Below are 19368 nucleotides of genomic sequence, written 5' to 3' on the forward strand. Positions count from 1 at the left end.
ATTTCCTAAAAAAATAGTACTTTGTGTACTCGAACACACAACTTTTGTGACTTTTCAAAATCTGAAACTCGATAATTACGGAAAATGAGGACCAAATTCCTTAAACGATGTGTCAAATTAATCAGCTCTACGAGGCCTTTAAGATTCACAACACATCATCTTTGCATCTTGTTGAATTTCCTAGAAAAATAGTACTTTGTGTACTCGAACTCACAACTTTTGTGACTTTTCAAACTCTGAAACTCGATAACTACGGAAAATGAGGACCAAACTCCTTAAACAAAGTGTCAAATTAATCAGCCCTACGAGGCCTTTAAGATGTCACAACACATCATCTCTGCATCTTGTTGAATTTCCTAGAAAAATAGTACTTTGTGTACTCGAACTCACAACTTTTGTGACTTTTCAAACTCTGAAACTCGATAACTACGGAAAATGAGGACCAAACTCCTTAAACAAAGTGTCAAATTAATCAGCTCTACGAGGCCTTTAAGATGTCACAACACATCATTACTGCATCTAGTTGAATTTCCTAAAAAAATAGTACTTTGTGTACTCGAACACACAACTTTTGTGACTTTTCAAATTCTGAAACTCGATAACTACGGAAAATGAGGACCAAACTCCTTAAACAAAGTGTCAAATTAATCAGCTCTACGAGGCCTTTAAGATGTCACAACACATCATTACTGCATCTAGTTGAATTTCCTAAAAAAATAGTACTTTGTGTACTCGAACACACAACTTTTGTGACTTTTCAAATTCTGAAACTCGATAACTACGGAAAATGAGGACCAAACTCCTTAAACAAAGTGTCAAATTAATCAGCTCTACGAGGCCTTTAAGATGTCACAACACATCATTACTGCATCTAGTTGAATTTCCTAAAAAAATAGTACTTTGTGTACTCGAACACACAACTTTTGTGACTTTTCAAATTCTGAAACTCGATAACTACGGAAAATGAGGACCAAATTCCTTAAACGATGTGTCAAATTAATCAGCTCTACGAGGCCTTTAAGATGTCACAACACATCATCACTGCATCTAGTTGAATTTCCTAAAAAAATAGTACTTTGTGTACTCGAACACACAACTTTTGTGACTTTTCAAATTCTGAAACTCGATAACTACGGAAAATGAGGACCAAATTCCTTAAACGATGTGTCAAATTAATCAGCTCTACGAGGCCTTTAAGATGTCACAACACATCATTACTGCATCTAGTTGAATTTCCTAAAAAAATAGTACTTTGTGTACTCGAACACACAACTTTTGTGACTTTTCAAAATCTGAAACTCGATAACTACGGAAAATGAGGACCAAATTCCTTAAACAAAGTGTCAAATTAATCAGCTCTACGAGGCCTTTAAGATTCACAACACATCATCTTTGCATCTTGTTGAATTTCCTAGAAAAATAGTACTTTGTGTACTCGAACTCACAACTTTTGTGACTTTTCAAACTCTGAAACTCGATAACTACGGAAAATGAGGACCAAACTCCTTAAACAAAGTGTCAAATTAATCAGCCCTACGAGGCCTTTAAGATGTCACAACACATCATCACTGCATCTAGTTGAATTTACTAGAAAAATGGTACTTTGTGTACTCGAACACAGAACTTTTGTGACTTTTCGAAATCTGAAACTCGATAACTTCGGAAAATGAGGACCAAATTCCTTAAACAAAGTGTCAAATTAATCAGCCCTACGAGGCCCTTAAGATGTCACAACACATCATCACTGCATCTAATTGAATTTCCTAGAAAAATTGTACTTTGTGTACTCGAACACACAACTTTTGTCACTTTTCAAACTCTGAAACTCGATAACTACGGAAAATGAGGACCAAACTCCTTAAACAAAGTGTCAAATTAATCAGCCCTACGAGGCCTTTAAGATGTCACAACACATCATCACTGCATCTAGTTGAATTTACTAGAAAAATGGTACTTTGTGTACTCGAACACAGAACTTTTGTGACTTTTCGAAATCTGAAACTCGATAACTTCGGAAAATGAGGACCAAATTCCTTAAACAAAGTGTCAAATTAATCAGCCCTACGAGGCCTTTAAGATTCACAACACATCATAACTGCATCTTGTTGAATTTCCTAGAAAAATAGTACTTTGTGTACTCGAACTCACAACTTTTGTGACTTTTCAAACTCTGAATCTCGATAACTACGGAAAATGAGGACCAAATTCCTTAAACAAAGTGTCAAATTAATCAGCCCTACGAGGCCCTTAAGATGTCACAACACATCATCACTGCATCTAATTGAATTTCCTAGAAAAATTGTACTTTGTGTACTCGAACACACAACTTTTGTCACTTTTCAAACTCTGAAACTCGATAACTACGGAAAATGAGGACCAAACTCCTTAAACAAAGTGTCAAATTAATCAGCCCTACGAGGCCTTTAAGATGTCACAACACATCATCACTGCATCTAGTTGAATTTACTAGAAAAATGGTACTTTGTGTACTCGAACACAGAACTTTTGTGACTTTTCGAAATCTGAAACTCGATAACTTCGGAAAATGAGGACCAAATTCCTTAAACAAAGTGTCAAATTAATCAGCTCTACGAGGCCTTTAAGATGTCACAACACATCATTACTGCATCTAGTTGAATTTCCTAAAAAAATAGTACTTTGTGTACTCGAACACACAACTTTTGTGACTTTTCAAAATCTGAAACTCGATAACTACGGAAAATGAGGACCAAATTCCTTAAACAAAGTGTCAAATTAATCAGCTCTACGAGGCCTTTAAGATGTCACAACACATCATCACTGCATCTAGTTGAATTTCCTAAAAAAATAGTACTTTGTGTACTCGAACACACAACTTTTGTGACTTTTCAAAATCTGAAACTCGATAACTACGGAAAATGAGGACCAAATTCCTTAAACAAAGTGTCAAATTAATCAGCCCTACGAGGCCTTTAAGATGTCACAACACATCATCTCTGCATCTTGTTGAATTTCCTAGAAAAATCGTACTTTGTGTACTCGAACACACAACTTTTGTGACTTTTCAAATTCTGAAACTCGATAACTACGGAAAATGAGGACCAAACTCCTTAAACAAAGTGTCAAATTAATCAGCCCTACGAGGCCTTTAAGATGTCACAACACATCATCTCTGCATCTTGTTGAATTTCCTAGAAAAATAGTACTTTGTGTATTCGAACACACAACTTTTGTGACTTTTCAAACTCTGAATCTCGATAACTACGGAAAATGAGGACCAAACTCCTTAAACAAAGTTTCAAATTAATCAGCCCTACGAGGCCCTTAAGATGTCACAACACATCATCTTTTCATCTTGTTAAATTTCCTAGAAAAATAGTACTTTGTGTACTCGAACACATAACTTTTGTGACTTTTCAAACTCTGAAACTCGATAACTACGGAAAATGAGGACCAAACTCCTTAAACAAAGTGTCAAATTAATCAGCCCTACGAGGCCTTTAAGATGTCACAACACATCATCACTGCATCTAGTTGAATTTACTAGAAAAATGGTACTTTGTGTACTCGAACACAGAACTTTTGTGACTTTTCGAAATCTGAAACTCGATAACTTCGGAAAATGAGGACCAAATTCCTTAAACAAAGTGTCAAATTAATCAGCCCTACGAGGCCTTTAAGATGTCACAACACATCATCATTGCATCTAGTTGAATTTCCTAGAAAAATCGTACTTTGTGTACTCGAACACACAACTTTTGTGACTTTTCAAATTCTGAAACTCGATAACTACGGAAAATGAGGACCAAATTCCTTAAACAAAGTGTCAAATTAATCAGCTCTACGAGGCCTTTAAGATTCACAACACATCATCTTTGCATCTTGTCAAATTTCCTAGAAAAATAGTACTTTGTGTACTCGAACACCCAACTTTTGTGACTTTTCAAAATCTGAGACTCGATAACTACGGAAAATGAGGACCAAATTCCTTAAACGATGTGTCAAATTAATCAGCTCTACGAGGCCTTTAAGATTCACAACACATCATTACTGCATCTAGTTGAATTTCCTAAAAAAATAGTACTTTGTGTACTCGAACACACAACTTTTGTGACTTTTCAAATTCTGAAACTCGATAACTACGGAAAATGAGGACCAAACTCCTTAAACAAAGTGTCAAATTAATCAGCTCTACGAGGCCTTTAAGATGTCACAACACATCATTACTGCATCTAGTTGAATTTCCTAAAAAAATAGTACTTTGTGTACTCGAACACACAACTTTTGTGACTTTTCAAATTCTGAAACTCGATAACTACGGAAAATGAGGACCAAATTCCTTAAACGATGTGTCAAATTAATCAGCTCTACGAGGCCTTTAAGATGTCACAACACATCATCACTGCATCTAGTTGAATTTCCTAAAAAAATAGTACTTTGTGTACTCGAACACACAACTTTTGTGACTTTTCAAAATCTGAAACTCGATAACTACGGAAAATGAGGACCAAATTCCTTAAACGATGTGTCAAATTAATCAGCTCTACGAGGCCTTTAAGATGTCACAACACATCATTACTGCATCTAGTTGAATTTCCTAAAAAAATAGTACTTTGTGTACTCGAACACACAACTTTTGTGACTTTTCAAAATCTGAAACTCGATAACTACGGAAAATGAGGACCAAATTCCTTAAACAAAGTGTCAAATTAATCAGCTCTACGAGGCCTTTAAGATTCACAACACATCATCTTTGCATCTTGTTGAATTTCCTAGAAAAATAGTACTTTGTGTACTCGAACTCACAACTTTTGTGACTTTTCAAACTCTGAAACTCGATAACTACGGAAAATGAGGACCAAACTCCTTAAACAAAGTGTCAAATTAATCAGCCCTACGAGGCCTTTAAGATGTCACAACACATCATCACTGCATCTAGTTGAATTTACTAGAAAAATGGTACTTTGTGTACTCGAACACAGAACTTTTGTGACTTTTCGAAGTCTGAAACTCGATAACTTCGGAAAATGAGGACCAAATTCCTTAAACAAAGTGTCAAATTAATCAGCCCTACGAGGCCTTTAAGATTCACAACACATCATAACTGCATCTTGTTGAATTTCCTAGAAAAATAGTACTTTGTGTACTCGAACACACAACTTTTGTGACTTTTCAAAATCTGAAACTTGATAACTACGGAAAATGAGGACCAAATTCCTTAAACAAAGTGTCAAATTAATCAGCCCTACGAGGCCCTTAAGATGTCACAACACATCATCACTGCATCTAATTGAATTTCCTAGAAAAATTGTACTTTGTGTACTCGAACACACAACTTTTGTCACTTTTCAAACTCTGAAACTCGATAACTACGGAAAATGAGGACCAAACTCCTTAAACAAAGTGTCAAATTAATCAGCCCTACGAGGCCTTTAAGATGTCACAACACATCATCACTGCATCTAGTTGAATTTACTAGAAAAATGGTACTTTGTGTACTCGAACACAGAACTTTTGTGACTTTTCGAAATCTGAAACTCGATAACTTCGGAAAATGAGGACCAAATTCCTTAAACAAAGTGTCAAATTAATCAGCCCTACGAGGCCTTTAAGATTCACAACACATAATAACTGCATCTTGTTGAATTTACTAGAAAAATAGTACTTTGTGTACTCGAACACACAACTTTTGTGACTTTTCAAAATCTGAAACTCGATAACTACGGAAAATGAGGACCAAATTCCTTAAACAAAGTGTCAAATTAATCAGCTCTACGAGGCCTTTAAGATTCACAACACATCATCTTTGCATCTTGTTGAATTTCCTAGCAAAATAGTACTTTGTGTACTCGAACACACAACTTTTGTGACTTTTCAAAATCTGAAACTTGATAACTACGGAAAATGAGGACCAAATTCCTTAAACAAAGTGTCAAATTAATCAGCCCTACGAGGCCTTTAAGATGTCACAACACATCATCTTTGCATCTTGTCAAATTTCCTAGAAAAATAGTACTTTGTGTACTCGAACACCCAACTTTTGTGACTTTTCAAAATCTGAGACTCGATAACTACGGAAAATGAGGACCAAATTCCTTAAACGATGTGTCAAATTAATCAGCTCTACGAGGCCTTTAAGATGTCACAACACATCATCACTGCATCTAGTTGAATTTCCTAAAAAAATAGTACTTTGTGTACTCGAACACACAACTTTTGTGACTTTTCAAAATCTGAAACTCGATAATTACGGAAAATGAGGACCAAATTCCTTAAACGATGTGTCAAATTAATCAGCTCTACGAGGCCTTTAAGATGTCACAACACATCATTACTGCATCTAGTTGAATTTCCTAAAAAAATAGTACTTTGTGTACTCGAACACACAACTTTTGTGACTTTTCAAAATCTGAAACTCGATAATTACGGAAAATGAGGACCAAATTCCTTAAACGATGTGTCAAATTAATCAGCTCTACGAGGCCTTTAAGATTCACAACACATCATCTTTGCATCTTGTTGAATTTCCTAGAAAAATAGTACTTTGTGTACTCGAACTCACAACTTTTGTCACTTTTCAAACTCTGAAACTCGATAACTACGGAAAATGAGGACCAAACTCCTTAAACAAAGTGTCAAATTAATCAGCCCTACGAGGCCTTTAAGATGTCACAACACATCATCACTGCATCTAGTTGAATTTACTAGAAAAATGGTACTTTGTGTACTCGAACACAGAACTTTTGTGACTTTTCGAAATCTGAAACTCGATAACTTCGGAAAATGAGGACCAAATTCCTTAAACAAAGTGTCAAATTAATCAGCCCTACGAGGCCTTTAAGATTCACAACACATCATAACTGCATCTTGTTGAATTTCCTAGAAAAATAGTACTTTGTGTACTCGAACTCACAACTTTTGTGACTTTTCAAACTCTGAATCTCGATAACTACGGAAAATGAGGACCAAACTCGTTAAAAAAAGTGTCAAATTAATCAGCTCTACGAGGCCTTTAAGATTCACAACACATCATAACTGCATCTTGTTGAATTTACTAGAAAAATAGTACTTTGTGTACTCGAACACACAACTTTTGTGACTTTTCAAAATCTGAAACTCGATAACTACGGAAAATGAGGACCAAATTCCTTAAACAAAGTGTCAAATTAATCAGCTCTACGAGGCCTTTAAGATTCACAACACATCATCTTTGCATCTTGTTGAATTTCCTAGCAAAATAGTACTTTGTGTACTCGAACACACAACTTTTGTGACTTTTCAAACTCTGAAACTCGATAACTACGGAAAATGAGGACCAAATTCCTTAAACGATGTGTCAAATTAATCAGCTCTACGAGGCCTTTAAGATGTCACAACACATCATTACTGCATCTAGTTGAATTTCCTAAAAAAATAGTACTTTGTGTACTCGAACACACAACTTTTGTGACTTTTCAAAATCTGAAACTCGATAACTACGGAAAATGAGGACCAAATTCCTTAAACGATGTGTCAAATTAATCAGCTCTACGAGGCCTTTAAGATGTCACAACACATCATCACTGCATCTAGTTGAATTTCCTAAAAAAATAGTACTTTGTGTACTCGAACACACAACTTTTGTGACTTTTCAAAATCTGAAACTCGATAACTACGGAAAATGAGGACCAAATTCCTTAAACGATGTGTCAAATTAATCAGCTCTACGAGGCCTTTAAGATGTCACAACACATCATTACTGCATCTAGTTGAATTTCCTAAAAAAATAGTACTTTGTGTACTCGAACACACAACTTTTGTGACTTTTCAAAATCTGAAACTCGATAACTACGGAAAATGAGGACCAAATTCCTTAAACGATGTGTCAAATTAATCAGCTCTACCAGGCCTTTAAGATGTCACAACACATCATTACTGCATCTAGTTGAATTTCTTAAAAAAATAGTACTTTGTGTACTCGAACACACAACTTTTGTGACTTTTCAAATTCTGAAACTCGATAACTACGGAAAATGAGGACCAAATTCCTTAAACGATGTGTCAAATTAATCAGCTCTACGAGGCCTTTAAGATGTCACAACACATCATCTCTGCATCTAGTTGAATTTCCTAAAAAAATAGTACTTTGTGTACTCGAACACACAACTTTTGTGACTTTTCAAAATCTGAAACTCGATAACTACGGAAAATGAGGACCAAATTCCTTAAACGATGTGTCAAATTAATCAGCTCTACGAGGCCTTTAAGATGTCACAACACATCATCTCTGCATCTAGTTGAATTTCCTAAAAAAATAGTACTTTGTGTACTCGAACACACAACTTTTGTGACTTTTCAAATTCTGAAACTCGATAACTACGGAAAATAAGGACCAAATTCCTTAAACGATGTGTCAAATTAATCAGCTCTACGAGGCCTTTAAGATGTCACAACACATCATCTCTGCATCTAGTTGAATTTCCTAAAAAAATAGTACTTTGTGTACTCGAACACACAACTTTTGTGACTTTTCAAAATCTGAAACTCGATAATTACGGAAAATGAGGACCAAATTCCTTAAACGATGTGTCAAATTAATCAGCTCTACGAGGCCTTTAAGATGTCACAACACATCATTACTGCATCTAGTTGAATTTCCTAAAAAAATAGTACTTTGTGTACTCGAACACACAACTTTTGTGACTTTTCAAAATCTGAAACTCGATAATTACGGAAAATGAGGACCAAATTCCTTAAACGATGTGTCAAATTAATCAGCTCTACGAGGCCTTTAAGATTCACAACACATCATCTTTGCATCTTGTTGAATTTCCTAGAAAAATAGTACTTTGTGTACTCGAACTCACAACTTTTGTCACTTTTCAAACTCTGAAACTCGATAACTACGGAAAATGAGGACCAAACTCCTTAAACAAAGTGTCAAATTAATCAGCCCTACGAGGCCTTTAAGATGTCACAACACATCATCACTGCATCTAGTTGAATTTACTAGAAAAATGGTACTTTGTGTACTCGAACACAGAACTTTTGTGACTTTTCGAAATCTGAAACTCGATAACTTCGGAAAATGAGGACCAAATTCCTTAAACAAAGTGTCAAATTAATCAGCCCTACGAGGCCTTTAAGATTCACAACACATCATAACTGCATCTTGTTGAATTTCCTAGAAAAATAGTACTTTGTGTACTCGAACTCACAACTTTTGTGACTTTTCAAACTCTGAATCTCGATAACTACGGAAAATGAGGACCAAACTCGTTAAAAAAAGTGTCAAATTAATCAGCTCTACGAGGCCTTTAAGATTCACAACACATCATAACTGCATCTTGTTGAATTTACTAGAAAAATAGTACTTTGTGTACTCGAACACACAACTTTTGTGACTTTTCAAAATCTGAAACTCGATAACTACGGAAAATGAGGACCAAATTCCTTAAACAAAGTGTCAAATTAATCAGCTCTACGAGGCCTTTAAGATTCACAACACATCATCTTTGCATCTTGTTGAATTTCCTAGCAAAATAGTACTTTGTGTACTCGAACACACAACTTTTGTGACTTTTCAAACTCTGAAACTCGATAACTACGGAAAATGAGGACCAAATTCCTTAAACGATGTGTCAAATTAATCAGCTCTACGAGGCCTTTAAGATGTCACAACACATCATTACTGCATCTAGTTGAATTTCCTAAAAAAATAGTACTTTGTGTACTCGAACACACAACTTTTGTGACTTTTCAAAATCTGAAACTCGATAACTACGGAAAATGAGGACCAAATTCCTTAAACGATGTGTCAAATTAATCAGCTCTACCAGGCCTTTAAGATGTCACAACACATCATTACTGCATCTAGTTGAATTTCTTAAAAAAATAGTACTTTGTGTACTCGAACACACAACTTTTGTGACTTTTCAAATTCTGAAACTCGATAACTACGGAAAATGAGGACCAAATTCCTTAAACGATGTGTCAAATTAATCAGCTCTACGAGGCCTTTAAGATGTCACAACACATCATCTCTGCATCTAGTTGAATTTCCTAAAAAAATAGTACTTTGTGTACTCGAACACACAACTTTTGTGACTTTTCAAAATCTGAAACTCGATAACTACGGAAAATGAGGACCAAATTCCTTAAACGATGTGTCAAATTAATCAGCTCTACGAGGCCTTTAAGATGTCACAACACATCATTACTGCATCTAGTTGAATTTCCTAAAAAAATAGTACTTTGTGTACTCGAACACACAACTTTTGTGACTTTTCAAAATCTGAAACTCGATAACTACGGAAAATGAGGACCAAATTCCTTAAACAAAGTGTCAAATTAATCAGCTCTACGAGGCCTTTAAGATTCACAACACATCATCTTTGCATCTTGTTGAATTTCCTAGAAAAATAGTACTTTGTGTACTCGAACTCACAACTTTTGTGACTTTTCAAACTCTGAAACTCGATAACTACGGAAAATGAGGACCAAACTCCTTAAACAAAGTGTCAAATTAATCAGCCCTACGAGGCCTTTAAGATGTCACAACACATCATCACTGCATCTAGTTGAATTTCCTAGAAAAATCGTACTTTGTGTACTCGAACACACAACTTTTGTGACTTTTCAAATTCTGAAACTCGATAACTACGGAAAATGAGGACCAAACTCCTTAAACAAAGTGTCAAATTAATCAGCCCTACGAGGCCTTTAAGATGTCACAACACATCATCTCTGCATCTTGTTGAATTTCCTAGAAAAATAGTACTTTGTGTACTCGAACTCACAACTTTTGTGACTTTTCAAACTCTGAAACTCGATAACTACGGAAAATGAGGACCAAACTCCTTAAACAAAGTGTCAAATTAATCAGCCCTACGAGGCCCTTAAGATGTCACAACACATCATCACTGCATCTAATTGAATTTCCTAGAAAAATTGTATTTTGTGTACTCGAACACATAACTTTTGTGACTTTTCAAACTCTGAAACTCGATAATTACGGAAAATGAGGACCAAATGCCTTAAACAAAGTGTCAAATTAATCAGCTCTACGAGGCCTTTAAGATTCACAACACATCATCACTGCATCTAGTTGAATTTCCTAGAAAAATAGTACTTTGTGTACTCGAACTCACAACTTTTGTGACTTTTCAAACTCTGAAACTCGATAACTACGGAAAATGAGGACCAAACTCCTTAAACAAAGTGTCAAATTAATCAGCCCTACGAGGCCTTTAAGATGTCACAACACATCATCACTGCATCTAGTTGAATTTCCTAGAAAAATCGTACTTTGTGTACTCGAACACACAACTTTTGTGACTTTTCAAATTCTGAAACTCGATAACTACGGAAAATGAGGACCAAACTCCTTAAACAAAGTGTCAAATTAATCAGCCCTACGAGGCCTTTAAGATGTCACAACACATCATCTCTGCATCTTGTTGAATTTCCTAGAAAAATAGTACTTTGTGTACTCGAACTCACAACTTTTGTGACTTTTCAAACTCTGAAACTCGATAACTACGGAAAATGAGGACCAAACTCCTTAAACAAAGTGTCAAATTAATCAGCCCTACGAGGCCCTTAAGATGTCACAACACATCATCACTGCATCTAATTGAATTTCCTAGAAAAATTGTATTTTGTGTACTCGAACACATAACTTTTGTGACTTTTCAAACTCTGAAACTCGATAACTACGGAAAATGAGGACCAAACTCCTTAAACAAAGTGTCAAATTAATCAGCCCTACGAGGCCTTTAAGATGTCACAACACATCATCACTGCATCTAGTTGAATTTACTAGAAAAATGGTACTTTGTGTACTCGAACACAGAACTTTTGTGACTTTTCGAAATCTGAAACTCGATAACTTCGGAAAATGAGGACCAAATTCCTTAAACAAAGTGTCAAATTAATCAGCCCTACGAGGCCTTTAAGATGTCACAACACATCATCACTGCATCTAGTTGAATTTACTAGAAAAATGGTACTTTGTGTACTCGAACACACAACTTTTGTGACTTTTCAAAATCTGAAACTTGATAACTACGGAAAATGAGGACCAAATTCCTTAAACAAAGTGTCAAATTAATCAGCCCTACGAGGCCCTTAAGATGTCACAACACATCATCACTGCATCTAATTGAATTTCCTAGAAAAATTGTACTTTGTGTACTCGAACACATAACTTTTGTGACTTTTCAAAATCTGAAACTCGATAACTACGGAAAATGAGGACCAAATTCCTTAAACAAAGTGTCAAATTAATCAGCTCTACGAGGCCTTTAAGATTCACAACACATCATCTTTGCATCTTGTTGAATTTCCTAGAAAAATTGTACTTTGTGTACTCGAACACACAACTTTTGTCACTTTTCAAACTCTGAAACTCGATAACTACGGAAAATGAGGACCAAACTCGTTAAAAAAAGTGTCAAATTAATCAGCTCTACGAGGCCTTTAAGATTCACAACACATCATCTTTGCATCTTGTTGAATTTCCTAGAAAAATAGTACTTTGTGTACTCGAACTCACAACTTTTGTGACTTTTCAAACTCTGAAACTCGATAACTACGGAAAATGAGGACCAAACTCGTTAAAAAAAGTGTCAAATTAATCAGCTCTACGAGGCCTTTAAGATTCACAACATATCATCTTTGCATCTTGTTGAATTTCCTAGAAAAATTGTACTTTGTGTACTCGAACACACAACTTTTGTCACTTTTCAAACTCTGAAACTCGATAACTACGGAAAATGAGGACCAAACTCGTTAAAAAAAGTGTCAAATTAATCAGCTCTACGAGGCCTTTAAGATTCACAACATATCATCTTTGCATCTTGTTGAATTTCCTAGAAAAATAGTACTTTGTGTACTCGAACTCACAACTTTTGTGACTTTTCAAACTCTGAAACTCGATAATTACGGAAAATGAGGACCAAATTCCTTAAACAAAGTGTCAAATTAATCAGCTCTACGAGGCCTTTAAGATTCACAACTCATCATCTTTGCATCTTGTTGAATTTCCTAGAAAAATAGTACTTTGTGTACTCGAACTCACAACTTTTGTGACTTTTCAAACTCTGAAACTCGATAACTACGGAAAATGAGGACCAAATTCCTTAAACAAAGTGTCAAATTAATCAGCTCTACGAGGCCTTTAAGATTCACAACACATCATCTTTGCATCTTGTTGAATTTCCTAGAAAAATAGTACTTTGTGTACTCGAACTCACAACTTTTGTGACTTTTCAAACTCTGAAACTCGATAATTACGGAAAATGAGGACCAAATTCCTTAAACAAAGTGTCAAATTAATCAGCTCTACGAGGCCTTTAAGATTCACAACACATCATAACTGCATCTAGTTGAATTTACTAGAAAAATAGTACTTTGTGTACTCGAACACACAACTTTTGTGACTTTTTAAACTCTGAAACTCGATAACTACGGAAAATGAGGACCAAATTCCTTAAGCAAAGTGTCAAATTAATCAGCCCTACGAGGCCTTTAAGATGTCACAACACATCATCACTGCATCTAGTTGAAGTTCCTAGAAAAATAGTACTTTGTGTACTCGAACACACAACTTTTGTGACTTTTTAAACTCTGAAACACGATAACTACGGAAAATGAGGACCAAACTCGTTAAAAAAAGTGTCAAATTAATCAGCTCTACGAGGCCCTTAAGATGTCACAACACATCATCACTGCATCTAATTGAATTTCCTAGAAAAATAGTACTTTGTGTACTCGAACTCACAACTTTTGTGACTTTTCAAACGCTGAAACTCGATAACTACGGAAAATGAGGACCAAATTCCTTAAACAAAGTGTCAAATTAATCAGCTCTACGAGGCCTTTAAGATTCACAACTCATCATCTTTGCATCTTGTTGAATTTCCTAGAAAAATAGTACTTTGTGTACTCGATCACACAACTTTTGTGACTTTTCAAACTCTGAAACTCGATAACTACGGAAAATGAGGACCAAATTCCTTAAACAAAGTGTCAAATTAATCAGCTCTACGAGGCCTTTAAGATTCACAACACATCATAACTGCATCTAGTTGAATTTACTAGAAAAATAGTACTTTGTGTACTCGAACTCACAACTTTTGTCACTTTTCAAACTCTGAAACTCGATAACTACGGAAAATGAGGACCAAATTCCTTAAGCAAAGTGTCAAATTAATCAGCCCTACGAGGCCTTTAAGATGTCACAACACATCATCACTGCATCTAGTTGAAGTTCCTAGAAAAATAGTACTTTGTGTACTCGAACACACAACTTTTGTGACTTTTTAAACTCTGAAACACGATAACTACGGAAAATGAGGACCAAACTCGTTAAAAAAAGTGTCAAATTAATCAGCTCTACGAGGCCCTTAAGATGTCACAACACATCATCACTGCATCTAATTGAATTTCCTAGAAAAATAGTACTTTGTGTACTCGAACTCACAACTTTTGTGACTTTTCAAACGCTGAAACTCGATAACTACGGAAAATGAGGACCAAATTCCTTAAACAAAGTGTCAAATTAATCAGCTCTACGAGGCCTTTAAGATTCACAACTCATCATCTTTGCATCTTGTTGAATTTCCTAGAAAAATAGTACTTTGTGTACTCGATCACACAACTTTTGTGACTTTTCAAACTCTGAAACTCGATAACTACGGAAAATGAGGACCAAATTCCTTAAACAAAGTGTCAAATTAATCAGCTCTACGAGGCCTTTAAGATTCACAACTCATCATCTTTGCATCTTGTTGAATTTCCTAGAAAAATAGTACTTTGTGTACTCGAACTCACAACTTTTGTGACTTTTCAAACTCTGAAACTCGATAACTACGGAAAATGAGGACCAAATTCCTTAAGCAAAGTGTCAAATTAATCAGCCCTACGAGGCCTTTAAGATGTCACAACACATCATCACTGCATCTAGTTGAAGTTCCTAGAAAAATCGTACTTTGTGTACTCGAACACACAACTTTTGTGACTTTTCAAATTCTGAAACTCGATAACTACGGAAAATGAGGACCAAATTCCTTAAACGATGTGTCAAATTAATCAGCTCTACGAGGCCTTTAAGATGTCACAACACATCATCACTGCATCTAGTTGAATTTACTAGAAAAATGGTACTTTGTGTACTCGAACACAGAACTTTTGTGACTTTTCGAAATCTGAAACTCGATAACTTCGGAAAATGAGGACCAAATTCCTTAAACAAAGTGTCAAATTAATCAGCTCTACGAGGCCTTTAAGATTCACAACACATCATCACTACATCTAGTTGAAGTTCCTAGAAAAATCGTACTTTGTGTACTCGAACACACAACTTTTGTGACTTTTCAAATTCTGAAACTCGATAACTACGGAAAATGAGGACCAAATTCCTTAAACGATGTGTCAAATTAATCAGCTCTACGAGGCCTTTAAGATGTCACAACACATCATCACTGCATCTAGTTGAATTTACTAGAAAAATAGTACTTTGTGTACTCGAACACACAACTTTTGTGACTTTTCAAAATCTGAAACTCGATAACTACGGAAAATGAGGACCAAATTCCTTAAACAAAGTGTCAAATTAATCAGCTCTACGAGGCCTTTAAGATTCACAACATATCATCTTTGCATCTTGTTGAATTTCCTAGAAAAATTGTACTTTGTGTACTCGAACACACAACTTTTGTGACTTTTCGAAATCTGAAACTCGATAACTTCGGAAAATGAGGACCAAATTCCTTAAACAAAGTGTCAAATTAATCAGCTCTACGAGGCCTTTAAGATTCACAACACATCATAACTGCATCTTGTTGAATTTACTAGAAAAATAGTACTTTGTGTACTCGAACACACAACTTTTGTGACTTTTCAAAATCTGAAACTCGATAACTACGGAAAATGAGGACCAAATTCCTTAAACAAAGTGTCAAATTAATCAGCTCTACGAGGCCTTTAAGATTCACAACACATCATCTTTGCATCTTGTTGAATTTCCTAGCAAAATAGTACTTTGTGTACTCGAACACACAACTTTTGTGACTTTTCAAAATCTGAAACTTGATAACTACGGAAAATGAGGACCAAATTCCTTAAACAAAGTGTCAAATTAATCAGCTCTACGAGGCCTTTAAGATTCACAACACATCATCTTTGCATCTTGTTGAATTTCCTAGAAAAATAGTACTTTGTGTACTCGAACTCACAACTTTTGTTACTTTTCAAACTCTGAAACTCGATAACTACGGAAAATGAGGACCAAACTCGTTAAAAAAAGTGTCAAATTAATCAGCTCTACGAGGCCTTTAAGATTCACAACACATCATAACTGCATCTTGTTGAATTTACTAGAAAAATAGTACTTTGTGTACTCGAACACACAACTTTTGTGACTTTTCAAAATCTGAAACTCGATAACTACGGAAAATGAGGACCAAATTCCTAAAACAAAGTGTCAAATTAATCAGCTCTACGAGGCCTTTAAGATTCACAACACGTCATAACTGCATCTTGTTGAATTTACTAGAAAAATAGTACTTTGTGTACTCGAACACACAACTTTTGTTACTTTTCAAACTCTGAAACTCGATAACTTCGGAAAATGAGCACCAAATTCCTTAAACAAAGTGTCAAATTAATCAGCCCTACGAGGCCTTTAAGATGTCACAACACATCATCTTTGCATCTTGTTGAATTTCCTAGAAAAATAGTACTTTGTGTACTCGAACACACAACTTTTGTGACTTTTCAAAATCTGAAACTCGATAACTACGGAAAATGAGGACCAAATTCCTTAAACAAAGTGTCAAATTAATCAGCTCTACGAGGCCTTTAAGATTCACAACACATCATCTTTGCATCTTGTTGAATTTCCTAGAAAAATAGTACTTTGTGTACTCGAACTCACAACTTTTGTGACTTTTCAAACTCTGAAACTCGATAACTACGGAAAATGAGGACCAAACTCGTTAAAAAAAGTGTCAAATTAATCAGCTCTACGAGGCCTTTAAGATTCACAACACATCATAACTGCATCTAGTTGAATTTACTAGAAAAATAGTACTTTGTGTACTCGAACACACAACTTTTGTGACTTTTTAAACTCTGAAACTCGATAACTACGGAAAATGAGGACCAAGTTCCTTAAACAAAGTGTCAAATTAATCAGCCGTACGAGGCCTTTAAGATGTCACAACACATCATCAGTAGTGTGTTATTACCGATTTTGGCTCGCTTCCCCCCACCACTTTACCTCCCCCCACCACTTTACTTCCCCCCACCACTTTACCTCCCCCCACCACTTTACTTCCCCCCACCACTTTACCTCCCCCCACCACTTTACTTCCCCCACCACTTTACCTCCCCCCACCACTTTACTTCCCCCCACCACTTTACTTCCCCCCACCACTTTACTTCCCCCCAACTACTTTACTTCCCTCCACAACCATTCTAACTTTTTGTATATATTTTAATCTTTTAAGAGGATTTGCAATAAATATAAGTAAAGTTTTAGTAACATTTCAATATTTTAACTCAAAAAGTAATATAATGCATCTGTGCAATGGATGTAATAAAAGTTTTACACAAAAGTGTAACATGGAACGACACATGAAGCAATCATGTCGTTTTCGATCGTCTTGTTCTAGTGTAGTGAATAAAGCAGAGAAAAGAAAAGTAGATTTTTCCAGTAGTGCTATCAAGAAAGCCAAAATACCAAACCTGCTACTATCCCATTGCAAAGAGTGTAATAACTGGTACAAGAAAAAAAGACTTAGTGCTCATTTACGTTCAAATCTACATAAAAATATAGTGTGTGAAACAAACGATAACAGAACTGTGAAAGTCATAACTTCAGCATTTAAAAATCGTATTATTTCTTTTATGTTGCTTTCGGAAAAGAAACATGTGGATATTGGAGATTTTTTTGGTGATGTGAAGAAATCTTTTATAGAATTGATTTTACAACAACTTAAGAAACATAAATTGGTAAAGGTGAATGTTGAATTGTTTGGACGATACCTTTTACACTCAAAGGAGATTGTAGAACTTAAATCTTTTAATACAAAGAATAAGATTGTTTCTTTATCATCGGATATGGAAACGATCTTTGGTGACTTTTTGAGTGAAATCAAGGAAAAAGTGTCAGTGTTTGCTGAAAATGGATCAGGATGGGCCTTGGAGAAAATAATGCATTTAGAAGTTAACATTAACAAATATAATCCAATTCGAGCTTCCTCATATATTCCTTTACCGAAACAGATCGTTAACAAACACGCCATCATTAATGTGAAGAATAAGGATCAACACTGTTTTGGATGGAGTATTATAAGCGCATTGTTTCCTGTCAAAGCGAACGCTGACAGAACAACTTCATATCCAAATTTTTTTAATATTCTTAACTTTGCAGGAATATCGTTTCCAGTAAAGTTAAAAGACATCAAATTATTTGAATTGCAAAATAACATTTCTGTGAATGTTTATGGTTTAGAGAGTGTTGATTGTGGACGCAAACACGAGATAGTTGGACCGCTTCATTATTCCTCTCAAAAATTTCCCACACATGTAAATTTGTTATTATTGAATCAAGGTAAGAATTATCATTATTGTTGGATAAAGGATATGTCTAGGTTAGTATCTTTTCAAATTAATAAAGTAGGACATAAAAAATATTTTTGTGATGGTTGTTTAATATATTTTAATTCGGAATACCAATTAGATGTACATCAAAAAAATGATTGTAATCATGTGACAACAAAAATTCCTACAACGAAAATTAAAATAAATAAATATGGTCAAAATATTCCTGAAAATATTCTTCAATTTGAAAATTTTCAACGCCAGATAAAAGTTCCTTTTGTAATATATGCAGACTTTGAATTGTTGGAAAAACTCCAACATAAAAATCGCTCTCACGTATTGCCCTAACATCTGGGTAATAAATCTGGTAAAGAGAGAAACCAGAAACAAAAGCTTGACATACCACTGGGTGCCAAACCATGGGTACCGCGCTAATCACCTCTCATCTGGTGCACATTCACCCTGATTTATGAAGTGCAAATCGCCCAAACACATTAAGGGCAGCAGTAAATTAGGATGAAATGTGGCAACACACGCGCAAGTGGACATGAACCAGAGGGTGTTAGCGATAAGGTAATGGTGTGAAAGCATCAAGGTGGCGACTTTCTCATGAAATCGTGGGAACCCAAACTCGGGAACCTGCGTCCTCTGCGGGAAGGGGCACGAACTTCTCTTGGAGCAAAAACCAGAACCGTTTTTCATCCCGTCGCGAAAACAACAAACCTCTCTAGCTCTCGTTGCCATAAAACCCCACACACGGGCAATATTGTTAATAAGTTAGTCACAACTCACCCTGTAATT

Source organism: Euwallacea fornicatus, unplaced genomic scaffold, assembly GCF_040115645.1.
Source record: "Euwallacea fornicatus isolate EFF26 unplaced genomic scaffold, ASM4011564v1 scaffold_81, whole genome shotgun sequence".
Taxonomy (NCBI): Eukaryota; Metazoa; Arthropoda; class Insecta; order Coleoptera; family Curculionidae; genus Euwallacea; species Euwallacea fornicatus.